The sequence below is a fragment of the Tupaia chinensis genome, unplaced genomic scaffold (genome assembly GCF_000334495.1).
Source record: "Tupaia chinensis unplaced genomic scaffold, TupChi_1.0 Scaffold000420_1, whole genome shotgun sequence".
Taxonomy (NCBI): domain Eukaryota; kingdom Metazoa; phylum Chordata; class Mammalia; order Scandentia; family Tupaiidae; genus Tupaia; species Tupaia belangeri.
Genome location: NW_006159925.1, coordinates 1,551,896 through 1,568,686, shown reverse-complemented (window position 1 = coordinate 1,568,686; position 16,791 = coordinate 1,551,896). Strand labels below are relative to the sequence as shown.

At 36.1% G+C, this 16,791-nt stretch overlaps 1 long non-coding RNA gene across 4 annotated transcripts in view; it reads left to right on the top strand.

The window, feature by feature from the left end:
• LOC114008953 (uncharacterized) overlaps positions 1–16,791 on the top strand; it is a 70,923-nt gene that overhangs the window by 24,798 nt on the left and 29,334 nt on the right. For all 4 annotated transcript variants that reach the window (XR_003550435.1, XR_003550434.1, XR_003550437.1 and 1 more), the window contains exons 2-3: positions 894–1,000; positions 4,176–4,227. This is a non-coding gene — a long non-coding RNA (uncharacterized LOC114008953). The remainder of the gene's footprint in view (positions 1–893; positions 1,001–4,175; positions 4,228–16,791) is intronic.

Below are 16,791 nucleotides of genomic sequence, written 5' to 3'. Positions count from 1 at the left end.
GTAGGGAAAATTATACCATTATATCAAATTAAAGTAGGAAAGAAGAAAAAGCAAATAAATCAGGGGAAAAAAACAGAAATAGTCATTTGGGTTCATAAACAATCTTGGACAGAGACATCAATATGTGCTATTGTTTCATAAATTAAACAAGATAAACAGAAGGTCTTATTAAATATGCTGAAAAAAATATGTTAATTTTTCCAGTAACCCGAAATGACAGCTGTGTAATGGTTGAATTTTACAAGAATATTTGCATAGTTTAAAAACGAGTTTTAGCCTTAGTTTTCATAAAAAGTGAAGTTTATGAACAGAATAAGTACAATAAAGATATTTATAGTGTTATATATTGATTATAAAAATGATAGAGATTTATAGTGTACTGCACCCTTTCTCCTTTTTAAGATACATTATTATTGTTTGCTTTTAATGCTTATGATAAAATTTTAGAGATTTTATTTTCCTCTGGTTAAAATGATACTTGAGTCTATTTTAAAACATTAAAAATGCAAAGTATCCCTGGCATCTGACATAATCAAATGTTTAGAGTTAATAAACTTGCCAAGTTAGGGAATATCCTTTTTCCTTCCTACTATAGCACACATTGCATATTTTTTTAATCATTTGAACTATTAGCTTTCATTTACTTCCATTTTCAAATTTCTTCCAATTGTTGACTGATTCTGAGTTTAGCTGTGTTGGCTCTTCCAGTGTGATTACTTGTGACAGTTGAAAAAAAAAAAGCTGTATATATTTTGAAACATGGAAACCAGCCACCATTAGCCAAGGAGGGCTTGAAGTTTTTCTGATCTTGAATGATACATCCATGCATTTCTTGGTCTTCTACTTCATAACAACATAGACTACTAAATTATTATTTTTCCTTTGTTTATTAGTTGCTGTCTCATGAATCCAGAAATGTAGCCACTTTCTCATCTTCTCCAGAGCTTCTTCATATCTGGTAGCTGTTGGGTTAGTACCTTTCGAGCAGCCTCATATACAGGTAACTTGCCATCTCCTCCTCTTTCTGGATGTGTGGTACTGTTGATTCATTCACGTTGAGATTGGAGCCAACCACATTGTAACACATGCCCAAAGGAAGCTTATCTAACATGCATTATTTGCATCTGCAGAATAGATTGCGGTCTTCTTGTGTTTAGGACCTCTAGGCAGCAGGTCAGCATTACCTGTGGGGCATTTTAAACAATGCAGTCATCAGAAGAAAAGCACAAACATGCAAGAAATTTGGGCACTAAATAAATTGCAAATAGGACACGTATGTATGTTAGAACAGCAGAAGAATGAAGGCAGAATATGCTTTGTTTTACCACAGTAAGAACAGGTGTATAATGTGACTCAACTATTTTACTACTCTGCACAGATTCACAAATGACCACAAAAGCCTACAAAGTACTCCTTTTCAGATAACATTTAGAGTTTTAATACTGAATATGCAAATCTGAACCTCTACTGTAATTTGATTAGACGGGGAGGCTAGGCCAAAGGAAGATGTTTAAAAAGTGAGTCAAGCTGATTTGTTCTCCCTACTACTCAAATATTATTTAAGTATAAGACATATTTGTTTTCTGGTATTTTTTAATGAATGAAAGTGTTTAAATAAAACAATATAGTATTTAAGTATTTTTATGCAGAATTACAACCACATATCAACACTCAGATTAACAATAGCAAAGAAAAAAACACTGGTATGTTTCCATGTTTCATTTTATTAATTTAATTTATACTTTATGGAACATACCCTTTTCAGTTTACAGTTCTGAGTTTGACAGCTGTATAATCGTGCAAACACAATCACAAGATATGAGTTCTGTCACTAGAAAAAAATGTCCTCACACTGCTTTTTAGTTAACTACCTCCTCCACAGCCTGGCCAGAACTGATCTGTTTTCTGTCTCCGTATATTTGCATTCTTTAGAATGTCAAATAAAAGAAATCCTATGGCATGCAGGCTTCAGTCTGACTACATCATCTAGTAGTATTTGTTTGACAGCCATATATATTCTGGCATTTGTCAGTAATTCATACTTTTAAATTGCTAGGTGCTATTCCACTATATGAATGGACTACTGTTTGTCCATAACCCAGGTGAAGGACATTGGGATTGTTGTTGTTTGGGCAATGCAGAAAAGTTTCTATAAACATTTACATAAAAGTTTTTGTATATATGCAAGTTTTCATTTGACTTGAGTAAATGACTCGAAGTGAGACTGCTGGGTAGTTTAGTATAGGTACACTTAACATTTTAAGACTCTGTGTAGGGCCTTTTTTTTTTTTTTTTTGAATCAGTTGTTCTATTTTGTTTATTCCACACTCACTGTATGAATTTGCATCATTGCAAACATTGGTCTTTTTAGTTTATTGTTACTGTGGTGGTTTGCTTGTCCAATTTGGCTGTTAACTGTTTTTAGTAAGTGTAGGCTGGTATCTCATTGTGGAATTATGTTTGGTTTCCCTAAGAACTACTGTCATTGAGGATATTTTTATGTGCTCAACTCTATTACCTTTCTTTAATAGGCAGCTAATTTTTTATTGGGTTTTGAGAGTTCTTTATGTATTTTTAATGCAAATCCTTTATCAGGTAAGTTATTGTACAGTACTTTTCTGTTCCTTTTTATTTAACTGTATTTTCCGAGAGCAACTTTACCTTATCCTTTTGTTAACTGGTATATGCTTTTGCTGACGTATCTTTTCCAGATCAAAGAGCACACATATCTTGTGTTTTTATCCTACTAGCTTTATCATTTTAGGTTTTATATTTAGGTCTGTGCTACTATTTTTTTTTTTTTTAATACAGCAGAAGGTATATATCTAGGTTCTTTATTTCCTTTCACTTGTTTTCCTCCTAAATTCCAGTGCTCTCTTCAGGCACTTGTTTAGAAGTGAATGTAATTATTTATCTTATTGTTCCTTTTGTATGTAGGAGGTGAGTTCTGGATCCCTCCAGTCAGCCATCTTATACCCCTGTATTTTGATTTTTTTGCTTCCAGTGTTGAAAATATTTCATGTTGTTTGTTTAAAATGCTATCCATTCTCCTCTAAATTTACTTGTCTTGATTAGTGTGCCTTTATGGTTACTCTTGACATTAGTAGGGTAAAGTCTTCAATCTTGTTCTGGATATTCCTACTGTTTTGGATATTCTTATTTTAATTTATGTGTAAATTTAAGTGTCTTTTTCTTAATTTCTATAAAATTCTGGAATTTTTACTAGAAATTTTAATTTTTGTGTTAATTCATTTGCAGTTGATACCTTAAAATATTGTGTTGTAACACATGACCAGGATAGGACATGTAGCTATCCATGTCTAAGGTCCTCTTTGATTATTTTCGTCATTTTGTGGTAGTTTTCAACATATAGATACTAAAAATATTGTGAGCGTTTATTTATTTGGAGAATTTTTTACTATAGAGCACGTGCACTCACCAGAAAGACAGAGAGAGACAGAAAGTGAGAAATCACCCCCTGGGGGGGATGGCCACACTGCAATCCCTTTTCTTCGATTCTCCTCTCAGGATCTTGGGCACACAAGCACACACATGCACCCGATGTGAGTTTAAGCACCAGGTCTGGGACTTGAACTGCATTCGACTATATGGGAATCCGGCAACATAGCCTTTATGCCAACTACTGGTCCCTGTGATTGTTTATATTCAATTTTTTATGCCTTTGTACTTTTTTTTTTTAATTTCAGTTAGTCATTACAAAAACATGTATGTCAACAAATTTTTGCATGTTGACCTTATATCCTATAGCATTGATAAACTCATTTGTTTACTCTAGTAAATATTTGGAAATTTTGTTTTTAAGGGTTTTTTTTTTTGTAGATAATTATTTTTATATATACACAAATTTCTTTCTGTCTTAATCCATTTCATGGCTTTTGTTTGTTTGTTTTACTTAGCACTAACATATTCTGTGTGGTGAACGTCAATATCCTTGCCTTATTCCTGATCTTAGAAGGAAAAATAAAGTCTTTCACTACTAAATATCTCTTTGGCTTTATACTCTTTTTAGTAATTTATTCTTTGTTTTGAGGTGAAGGAAGTTCCATTGTAGTCCTAGTTTGCTGACAGTTTTTATCATAAATGGCTGTTAATTTGTATTAAATTCTATTCCAGTATTGAAATCATATGGTTTTTCTTTTTCAATATGTTGAAAGGGTGACTTCTATCAATTAATTCTTGATTGTGAAATAAACTTTTATCACTAAGGTAAGTTTATTGGTTATGATATATAATATTCATTACATTGTATTTGAATTTTTTGTGTTTGTTGAGGGATATTAACGTAGACTTCTCAGATTTTATAATGTTTTATTTATGGAGCCAATATGCTAGCCTTTTATTTATTTATTTTTAAGAGAGATTTTTGCTCTGTCACCAGAGAGAAAAAGAGAGAGCTAGAGAGACAGAAAGCAAGAAGTCACTCCCCACTAAAGGAGATAGCCATGCCACAGTCCCTTTCCTCTATTCTCCTCTCTGGGTTTTTGACTGGCACACATATCCACTCAGCAAATTTCAAGACACTGGGTCCAGGACGCGAACTGAGTTTGCACATGTGGGAGTATTTAACCATTATGCCATCTGCTGGTTCCTATGCTAACCTTTTAAAATAAATTTGAAAATGTTTGCTTCCATATTCTAGGAGAGATTCTGTATGTATGTAATTATTTCTTAAATGTTTTGTAGAATTCAGTTTAGATGCTGAGATCTGGCATTTTCTTTGAATGCTTTAATGAAATTGAATTCTTTAATATATAGTATATATTTTATGTTATGTATTGGGTCATTTGGAAAGTCATGACACATTTTCATATAGAAAAATACATCATGACTTTCCTGATGACCTAGTATTTTGATTTGTCCTGAAGGTTCTATCTTTCAGATTGTTCATTTTATCAGAGTTGTCAAATTTATGGGCAAAGAGTTGCTCATGGCATTGCCTCGCTTCCTGATAATTTCTGTTGATTCCGTGGAGTGCCTCATATTTGCAAATTGTATCTTTTTTCTTTGTCATTCTGCTAGAAGTTTAATGATTATATTTATTGTGTTTTCTGCAATGCCTTAAAAACAACCACAATTTAGCAGCTTACACCAACACATAATCCTTTTTTCAGAGTTCTGTTGAGAAGTCTGTATTAGCTTGATTTTCCTGCTCTGGGTTTCACAGATTAAAATCAAGGTGCTCTTTATCAGGAGACAATGAGAAGGGTCTACCCCTGAACTTATTCAAATTGTTGGCTGAATCTATTTTCTTGTGGCTGTGGGACTGAGGCTCCCACTTGCTAGCTGGCTTACTTTCAACTGGAAAGTGACATTGGCTCCTAAAGGACTCTCTCTGGACATTGCATATTGACCCTTCTTTCAATGCTTCCACAGTATGTTTCACAGTTGAGATCTCTGCTTCTCCTGTTACTGCATTTATCTGACTGACTCTTCTAGCTGTCACTTGTTTCTACAGATTTAGGAATTAGAATAAGCACAGCTGGGTAATACAGTATAGTCTTTCTATTTTATGGTCATGTAACTTCATGTAAGTTATTTACAGAAGTTTCTAGACTAGTGTCCAGTTATATAGTCAAAAACCAAAACTTGAAGGGCAGCTTAAAATCCTATCTCCCACATTGATCTTTCCAAAGAATCACTTTTGGATTAATGACCCTTCTCCATTTTTAATTCTCTGTGCTCAAACTCATGAATTGTTTTCCTTTACGTGCATTCTATTATCCTTATTACTTGCTGCTTGTTTCTGTTTGTTTTAATTTGCCCCTTTTGCTTCTCTTTTTGTCTCTTGAAATAGTAACTCAGAATTGCTTTGAGGTGCTTCTTTTTTTCTCATGAGCATTAATGTGATAAGTTTTACTCTAAATACCATTAATTTGCATCTCACAAATGTGGGACATTTTATTTTTATATTTAGTCAATTCAGAGTGTTCTAATTTACCTTATACCTTCTTCTTTGACCTTCTGGAGAGTTACTTGTGTGCTCTTTAATTTCTAAAATATAGTTGGTTTGCAGATCTTTCTGATAATTACTTCAAGTTTAATGCTGTTAAGCATGCCAGATCATATTATATATCTTTTTCAGTCTTGTTTGTGTTAAAGCACAGAATATGATCGATTTTTATGAATGTTTTGTGTGTGTGTGTGAGTGTGGTGGGGGCTGGGGTGGCGGTTCTATAAACTTCAAATACCTGAAGTAGATTGTTAATGGTATTTATGTCTTCTGTATTTTTATTGACTTTTCCCAGAGTCTATCAGTAACTATGATATGAATGTCGAAGTCACAAACTGTAATTGTGGATTTGACTATTTTCCTGTTTTATCATATTTTGCTTCATGTATTTTTTAGATCTATTGTTGTGCTACTGAGTTTTACTTGCTATCCTTTAGTTTGAGAATTTGAGAAAAATTCAGAAGTATATTTTCACCGTATCACTAATGCATTGCAGAGTTTTACACATTTAGAATTCTTATATGTTCTAGTATTATTTCTTTAAATATTTTAGATTTCAGTCTTGTATGTGTGTGTGTGTCCTGTCTGTCTATAGAGAAACAGAGTTTTTGTTTTCTTTCTGAGTCTTATGATTCTAGTATATGAATATATGCAGATCTGTTTCTACACTCTGGATTCTTGCATATACATTTTTTTTTTCCGATTTTGAGCTGTCCACTCTCTTGGGCAATTATTTTAGTGAATCTTTCAGTTATAGTTTTAAGGTGATTTTCATCATAGATTATCCTAGCTATGCCAGGTACCAGGGAGCAATACCTGTTTGGTATTTTGTACTTAATTCAAAATTTGTATTACTTTTTTTACTCTTAGATTACATAAGTTTGATCTGTGAATGGAGGTAAAGATGAACTTCTTGTTATACCTTCTCTGATAATATCTGATAAAATAATCTATTTTGGGCTTAAAACAAGAGACTTGTTATGGGTTGAATTGTGTCCTGTAAAAACAGGGTATGTTGAAGTTCTAAATGCCATGCCTCAGAATGGGGCTGTATTTGAAAATAGCCATTGCAGACATTAAGATGAGGTCCTACTGGAATTTGATGAACCCCTAATCCCATGACTGATCTTATAAGACAGCTGTCTTCTTACAAGAAGACAGCTCCAAGAAGACAGACATAAATGCAAAAATTGTAATTGTACTATTGTGAGCTAAAAAATGCCAAATACTGGGGACAGCAAGTAGCATGGTGGTTGTGGACTCCCACATGGCCAAATGTGGTTTGAGTCCTGAATCTTATGGCTTGTTTTCTTTCTTTCTTTCTCTCTCTGTGTGTCTATTGGGTCAAATTAAAAAAATAACAGAGAGACAGAGACAGAATGTAAGAAATCACCCCCCAGGAGGATGGCCAAGCTACAATCCCTTCTCCATTCTCCTATTGGGATTTTTGCACTCACACATGCACATGCACCCAGTGTGAGTTTTAAGCTGCAGAGTCCAGGACTTGAACAGTGGTTGGCCACGTGAGAGTCTAGTGCCTTAACCACTATACGCCTGATGGCCGCAAATAAATAATTCCTAAAAATAAAATAAAATAATGCCAAATACTGCCACCAAACTATCAGAATCTGATAAACAGCAATGAAGAATTTCTCTACAGATTTCAGAATAGCATGTTCTCACCTACACCTTGATTTTAGACTTAAAAAAAAAAAATTATTACTTTTAGGTTTTTCCCTTAGGGAGTATGTGCTTACCAGAGAAAAGAGACAGGAAACATGAGAAATCTTCCCCCAGCTCCCACCAGCCATATGGCCATGCCACAAGCCCTTCTCGTCTATTCTCCTCTTGGAATTCTGGACGTGTATGCACACAAATGTGCCCAGTGTGAGTTTCAGGCCACTAGGTCTGGGACTCCAACTGTGGTTGGTCATTCAGGAGTCCAGCACCTCACCTGCCGTGCCACCTTCCACCCCAATTTTGGACGTTTAGTACAGGGAAATGTGAAGCAGTAAATTTATGTTTTTAGAAGCTATCAGGTTATATACTTTGTTAGGGCAGCACTAGAAAACTAATATATTATTAATGGATATATTAAATCTTACCACGAGGAATATGAACTGAACATCTACAGCTACTGTTTTAGATCTACCATATCATGGTTCATTCTGACATTCAGAATAAATGTTCTAAACTTTAAGCAAGAAGTTTACTGAAAGGAAGTTTTTCAGAAGAACACTAAGAAAACCGAAGCATCTGATAAAATTCTAAACCTTTTTATGAGGGAAAAAAATGGAAACAAAAAAACCTACTTAAATTAAGGACAATTTATTTATAATTATTGAATATTGAATAAAATAAAGAATATTATAGCTTAAATTCAAAATCTTTTTCTTATTTTTTAATTATTTTATATTGTTTATTTATTTATTTATTTATATTTTAGTTTTGACCAGAGAGGGGCAGAGAGAGAGAAAGTAAGAAAGCAAGCCGCCAGGTCTAGAACTTGAACCGCAGTTGGTCATGTGGTACTTCAGTGCTCTTACAAACCCTACCACTTGTCGGTCCCTCTTTCTTTGAATTTTAGGTTTTTGCCATAGGGTCACACTGTGATCACCTCTCCTCCATTAACTTCTAGGGTTTTGGGGTATACACACACACATGTGCCTAGTGTGATTTTTTTTTCAGGCCATTGGGTCTGGGGAATTGAACTATTGTAGACCATATGGGAATCAGTGCCTTAACCACCACTCCACCTGCTGGCCCACTGAATTATTTTTTAAAAGTAATTCTGGGGGCCAGCAGGTTGCATAATGGTTATAACGATAGACTCCCATATGACTGACTGTGGCTCAAGTCTTAGGCATGGTGGCTTAAAATTTCCACATGCTTACCCCAAATCCCCAGAGGAGAATGGAGGAGAAGAGATTGTGTTATGGTCACTCTTCCCCGGGGTGGAGGTGATTTCTCACTTTCTCTCTGTCTCTCTGTTTCTCTTCTGAGTGGACGTGCCCTATTGCAAAAATCTCTCAAAAGATTAAAAAATAAAGGAAAGTAATTCTGGAAATATATATTGGAAATAAAAATTCTAATTAACCTGTATATATGTTTAAACCATAACCACTACTCAGATGCCTCTATGTCAAAATACTAAATTTCAGGAATATAAATTTATGCATTTTTAAAATATATACACATAGAAACACGTAATATCTCTAGGGGAGAAATCCTCCAAATTTCTGCTTATAATAATACAAACGATATTATTTTCCCAAGAATTTCATAGTGTAGATAAATCAAGTTTAAGAAAACAGAGAAAAACCAGATATTAATATTTTCTCTCTGATAGAATATGTTAATTATACAGTTCCACAAGGAAATGCAAAATGGGAGATTTGTAGCAACCATATGAAGATCAGATAACATAATAGTCCTGGAGTTGTATGTGGCTTATAAAATTACTTTTTTGACTAATAATTTTCTAAATTTCTCTCTTTCAACACTCACATACCCTATTAACATCACCATTGTTCTTTGTGGGAAAAATGAAGCAGAAATTGTTAGCAGTAAATGTACTTGACCCATAGCAACTTCAAGCCTGCTGAAGATGCTTTCCTTGAAAAATTTGTCCTGATACCCAAGGTACTCTTACGTAGCTATCTTGCCTGCTTCGTCCATTCTTCTCTCCCTTGCTGATTTATTCTTCCTGCCCAAACTGTTTCTTGTTGGATTTACTTAAGATTGGATGTTGAACTATCCCTTATGTTGTAGTCTGCCAAAAAATGCCATTGTCACCTGCATACCCAAGTATGTCACTACTTTATCTCTCTCCTATTTTTTCACTGAGTACTACCCATTTGTCTAACAATCTAATTGAAAATTTACATATATCAAAAGACATTCAAGTTCAACAAACTCAAAATCATATTAATCACCCCCTTTCTCATCTCCTTAATCACTACATTTCCTATTTTCTCTTCCTCAGTAAGTGGCCTGATTTAATCCATTTGTGCAAACCAGAGAACTATCAATAAATCGTGACATGTCCATCTCCTTCATCCACAATAGTTAATTTATCACCAAGTCCTCTCTCTTTTTCTTCCTTGGCACATCTCAGATCCAATCTACTTTTCTCCCTCTCTGTCACCTAGCTCTAACTAATGCTTCCCATTGGGATGTTCACAGTAGCCTCCCAACTATTTCAGCTGCGTTGATCCTGCCACATGTTCTTAACACTGCAGGTCCAGTGCTCTTTTCTTTCCCCCTTCCCAAATACATCTGATTAGATAAGTCTCTCCAACCATGTTAAATATCCCAAAATGTTCTTATTATCTGTAGGATAGTATGTATCTCTATAACATTTTTTTTAGCAGAGTCCCCATCTGAATGTTAGCTTTACATTGCAATATGATTTTCATCTTTTTCTTTATTCTATCCATTTTAAACTTTTTCCAGTCTTCTACCATGGAAAACTGCTTGTGATTTTTCATCTTGAAACACAATTATGTCCTTTCTTAATTTGGATTGCTCTGACACATTTCTGTTCAAAACTCTTTACATTAGAAAAACGTTTTAATCTTGTGGATGAAGTAGATCACTTATTTTATCCTCTTGTAAAACAATCTCCTGCTTAACATTTATCTCAATCACAGTTTTGAATATCTATTTTGAAACTTTATGACCAAAGTATGCATTCTTCACTAGACCCTAAGCTCCTATTAATCATGACCATTTTTATTTCATTCTCATATGCATTATAGTTGCACCATGCCTAGTATTCAATGATGATTCTCAGTAATCCATGCATTTTTTACAATTTATTATACTAGATACTTCTGGAATTATGAATATAATATTGAGAAAAAATTTGAATAATCATTTCTCTGGGAACTGATGATAAAACTGAATTAATAGGGATAGCCAGTGATGTGATGGTTAAGGCAACTGGATTCCACATGGTCAACTGAGTGGTTTGAATCCTGACCTGGTGGCTAGAAAAACACACCAGGCACATGTGCATGTGTGTCTGAGATTCCTAGAGGAGAATGGAGGAGAAGGGATAGTGGTGTGACTATCCACTTAAGAGGTGCATTCTTACTTCTTTTCTCTTGCCCCCATCTTTCTTTGTCTTACCCTGGTGTGAGAATACATGCCCCATAGCAAACTAAGGACAAAAAAATGAATAAACACAAACAGAAATATACCCTTGAGGGCTTCATTTTAGTGTAATAAAAGTAAACACATTAAATATCAACAGTATAAGGGAAAAAGAAAAGCATCATAAGGCATTGTTCAATTGGAATTCTATATTAAGTGGTGTGGCCTCTAGGAGGAGGTGATAATTGAGACCTGAAAGAAACAAGAAAGCAAGTCGTGTCAGGATCTCAAAATGATTTTACTATGGAGAGAACAAGTGCAAAGGCCTTGATGCTGGAGTTGCCAATTCAAATACAGAACACCTAGTTATATTTGAGTTTCAGGAAAACAGCATTTGTTTTATTGTAAGTGTCCCAAATATTGCATAGAGCATACTTATACTAAAGAAGTATTCCTTGTTTATGTGAAATTCAGATGTAACTGGGTGTCCTGTATTTTTTCTTTGCTCAGTTTGCCAACTTCATGCTGAGTCAGATGAGCCCATTTGAGGTGCAGCACGGTGAGGCTAACAGAGCAATGAGTAAAGCAAAGATGGAACTGGGAAGGTCACAGTGATCAGAATAGGCAAGGCCCTGAGCACAATTTTAAGGTGCTTAATTTTAGTTTAAATGTGATGGAAATCTATTGAACATTTTTCTTTTCTTTTTTTTTTCTTTTTTTTTTTTTTTTTTAGCTAGAGAGTGATATGATCCCTTTAATGTTTTTAAAAAGAGTTGGTATAGCTGTTGAACGAATGAATAATCATGATAAGTTATTCATAATGGTGAAGTTAGAATAGTTGGAGGGGTTGACTGACCCAAAGGGCCTTCTAGCCAGTTAAGGCTACTGGCGGAGACCTCCGAGTCGTCGCCAGTGCCATGGCTGGCCGTCGCAGACCATCCAGCAGTTACTGCCAGCGGAGGAGTGCCAAGGTGTCTGAGGCCCGCAAGCAAAAGAATGGGGACGGGGCTGAAGCAAGCCCAAGCAGGAGCTCAGGCTGAACCTGAACAGTACCTCCTGCAGAGGGAGAGAGTTCAAGGCCAAGGACAGGCAGTTCTGCGATCCCATGGTAGTTGCAGTGCTGACGTGAAGAAGGAGACCCAGGAGCATATGTAGAACTGCTTCCTACAGAGCAGGGATGAAGTCTGAATATCCTGCTTGGTCTTTGTCTGTGCCATCTGGACCGAAATCCATGAAAACTACCGCATGAAAGGATAGGAGAGGAACGAAGTGCCTGTCCCATGAACTGTCATCTTAGGTGCCCTCATGGAATGAAGCCTTGCAGAACTCCAGTGTTATTCTTGGGAAAGGTATTAAAATATATTTATGTGTTATATAACAGGTCCCTTCCCTTTTTGCAGAGTAACAAATCTAGCTTCTTTGTACAGATTTAGAACTTATCCAAAGATTTCATCTTTTTACTTCATTTTTCTTAGAAATTTAATGGGTATATGTTATTTTCCTATGCCTTTAGCTCAAGCAACATGTATCTCAATGTTAACTTTTTCTTTCTGAGATCTAGTGAAGAAGGAAATTCTTTGAAGAAAGAAAGGGATTAAATAATTATTTTCCCTAATAATTTCTTGAAGGTCAGGACTTTATCTATGCAAAAATAGTAAATAGTTACTTGTAACCTGTGTGAAGCAGCTGCCAGCCTTAAAGCAGTCCATTCCCACTAAAGATTAGAACAGTGACTACTAGTATAATCGTTTAGGCTGCTTTTAGTTTCTTTTAATCAAAATACTAGGTGATAGCATTCACAAACTTGTTACCTGTTATTACTTGGTATACTGATCATTTAAAAGTAAAAGACTCTTTGTCATAAAAAAAAAATGGCACAAAGTTTTATTTTAAAAAGTCCTGGAAGTTTATAATTGGAGATAATTTTGAAAAGAAACTTACATGTTATTAAAAAGTGTGTCATGGATTAACTTTGTCATAATAAGCAGGTCATAGGAAAGATAAATTTATAGTAGAGATCGTAGGAGTTTATACAATAAAAATTCAAATATTTGTGAAGAGGAAGCCAAAAAATTTGATGATCAACTAGGCCAACTTCAACAATGTATGGTGAGTTCATATAAAGCTGCTCCAACTCTACAGAAGCCCATGTGCTGGCCAAAGGCCCCTTATCAGTTTGCCAGGGTTCCTAAAACCAACTACCACACACCAGGTGAAATGAACAACAGAAACAAATTGCTTACAGTTCTGGAGGCTAGACATCCAACATCAAGTTGTTGGCAAGGTTGGTGCCTTCTGAGGGCTGTGAGGAAATCTATTCTGTAACTCTTCCCCAGTTCTGGTGGATTGCTGGCGATCTTTGCCATTCATTGGCTTATAGAGGTTTCAGATCTCAACCTTCATTTGCACATGGTATTATATCTGGGTGTCCGCATCCAAGTTTTTCTGTTTTGTAAACACACCAGTCATATTGAAGTAGGGCCTACCCTACTCCAGTATGGCCACATCTTTAACTTGACCTACAGTAACTCTGTTGCTAATTAAGGTCACATTGTGAGGTACAAGAAAGCAGACCATCAACATGTGAATTCTGAAGGAAGTGGAAGGGGGCACAGTTTAATACGTAATTAGCCCATAACAGGTACTGGCACAGAATGACAGATAAGACATTTTAAGTTGACTATATTTTAAAAATCTATGACAGAGTACCAGCAGTTAGCATAATGGCCATGTTGCCGGACTTCCATGTAGTCGACCGGGGTTTGAGTCCCAGACCTGGTGGCTTAAAACTCAAGCTGAGCACGTATGCGTGCATGCCCAAGATCCCAAGAGGAGAATGGAGGAGAAGGGATTGTGGTGTGGCCATCCCCCCGGGGCATGATTTCTCACTTTCTGTCTCTCTGTCTCTGTCTGTCTGGCGAGCGCATGTGTCCCATAGCAAAAACCTCTCAAAAAAAAAAAAAAACAACAACACACACACACACACATAAAACTATGACAGAACTGTACAAAAGGTCTTCAAAAAGTTTATAAAAATGTGTATAATGTAAAAGTAGGCATGTATTTCATATTTTTGTGCAGCAAAATAAATTTGTACCTTCCATTTTTTCAGTGAAGTTTTGAAGTCTCCTCATATTTTCTTCTATTATCACATCACATTTTTTATTGCTTCACCCACAATGCAGTATTTTACACATTTTTATATAAAATTCCATGTGACCTGAATGTTACTTTTTTTTTTTTTAAGAGGTTTTTGCCATAGGATGCATGCCCTTGCTAGGGAGAGAGACAAGGACAGAGACATTGATAGGGAAAGTGAGAAGTCATCCCCTGGAGCATGGCCATGCCACAATCTCTTCTACTCCATTCTCCTTCTGGGATCTTGGGCACACATGTGCATGTGCCCAGCGTGAATCTCAAGTTATCTGGTCTGGGACTTGAGCCACTGTCGGCCATGTGAGACTTCAGTGATACAACCATTACACCATCTTCTGGCCCCTGTATGTTACTTCTCTGTGGTAAGCATTGATTTCAAATTTTACACATAAGTCTGAGATTAGAATGATGAAAGATCTTGGTCAGACATTTTGCACATAGTAAGTGATAGAATCCTTCTGTCAAACCAACACTTCCCCAAATCCATTTAGATCATGAAATAAACATTTTATGGAAGAGGGGAGTAATTACTCAGGAAGCACAAAGCATGTGACATTTTCATTGTGAGAATATTAAAAACACAATTTGTCACATGGTAAGATAATATTTAAAAATTAGTTTAAATTTTAGTATAACATTACATTTAAAAATATATATCACAGGTTTTTGGCCTTTTTCTAACTATCAAGCTTTTTTATTCAGAATATTTAAGTAGTCATTCCCTTTTTTTCAGTGAATAATGCTTATCAATGAACTCCTTTCTGCTTTTCCCATTTAAGGTTAATCACCAATTTCTTTCACTTCTGCCATGAGATTCTCTATTTTCTATTTTAACAGCCCTGAAATTTAAGTGTACTGACGGAATCTGTCAAATAGTCACACCCAGTGACAGGCAGTGAGCTAGTTATCACCAAATCTTGCTGGTTTCACAAGACGACATAAAAGGGAGTGAAAAGATTGCTTTGTTTTTTTCCTATAATACTTTTCTTATAAAAGTGAGTCATCTCCAAGTTAATTCTATAGTCAAAACCTAAGTTCAATTATATCCCTGAAAAACACCATCTAATTAATTGATTCTAGAACAGTCCATAAGTCTTCCAAGTAATGGGAACACAGATATGACTGTTAGGCAAACCTTCCTTTCCCGAGCTGCTCCCAACTTAGCAGGCAAACCTCAGCAACACAGCTGGTTACTTTTATGTGTGTCATTGTGACACAGCTCTGGAAAAGAATCTCTCTTATTCACTGGGAGAGGGGTGGTGAATATTTTGAACAGTTAGCTAAAAAGACAAAATGAATTTTAGAAAAAATGAAGAAACTAAACTGGACAATTGTATATCATTTGAGCTGAAGACTTCTTGTAGGGTTGGCCCCAAAAGTCTAGTAGTTTGGGGAGCTGGATTGCACGAGAGTGACTTCAGTCTGAATGTGGCCCCAGTGGCTTGAGAAAAAGATGGTGCTTGAATGTGTAAATGTGTCCCAACTCCGTACAGGATAGAGAAGTAGAAGAGAAGGGATTGTGGCATGACCATGCCCCTAGAAGTGTGCTTCCTCCCATTGTCTCTTCCTGGTGGGTACATATCCCCTCTGGCAATTTAAAATAAGAGAAGATATAAAATATTACTTTTCAATGTTTTTATTTCTTTCATAGGAGAGAGAGAGCCCTACAGAGAGACAGGCACTTCTAACAGAGTCTTCACACCACCATCCACCCCCAGTCTCAGCAGGTTCTGTGCATGCCCAATGTGCTTGGGAAGGTCTCTGGTCATGAACCCAACCTTTCTTGTGTAGGTCCAGTTCCACTACCAAGGCACCATCACCTAGCCCCATAATGCAGATTGTCCTAGGTGGAATTAAAAATTATCTTGACACTGGGATGAGCAGGTGGTGTAATGGTTACATTGCTGGAATCCCACGTAGTCAAACATGGTTCAAGTCACAGACCTAGCAGCTTAAAACACACACCAAGCGCATGTGCATGCGTGCCCACAATCCCAAGAGGAGAAAGGAGGAGAAGGGATTGTGTTGTCATCAATCCCCCCCCCGGGGGGGGGCGGTTATTTCTCACTTTCTGTCTGTCTCTCTGGCAAGTACATATGCCCTAAGGCAAAAACCTCTAAAAAAAATAAAAACTGACACTACAGATGAAGTCTTTTTTTCTTTTTTCTTTTTGAGAGGTTTTTGCTATAGGGTGCGTGCACTTGCCAGAAAGACAGACAGCAAGAAATCACCCTCCAGGGGGGATGGCCATGCCACAGTCCCTTCTCCTCCATTCTCCTCTTGGGATCTTGGGCACGCACGCACACGCGCCCGGCCTGAGTTTAAGCCACCAGGTCAGGACTTGAGCCACGGTCGACTACATTGGAGTCCAGCGACATAGCCATTACGCTAACTGCTGGTCCCATCACTATTGATGAAATCTTTATGAAGACACAGATGGGAGTATTCTTCATAACATTCTTTGATAATTATTAGTTTAAAAACTTCTAAAACTGTGGTTCTAGAATATTTTTAAGTAAATAGAGTTTATAGCTATGAAAAGAAACTCTTAATTCTTAGTTACCTAG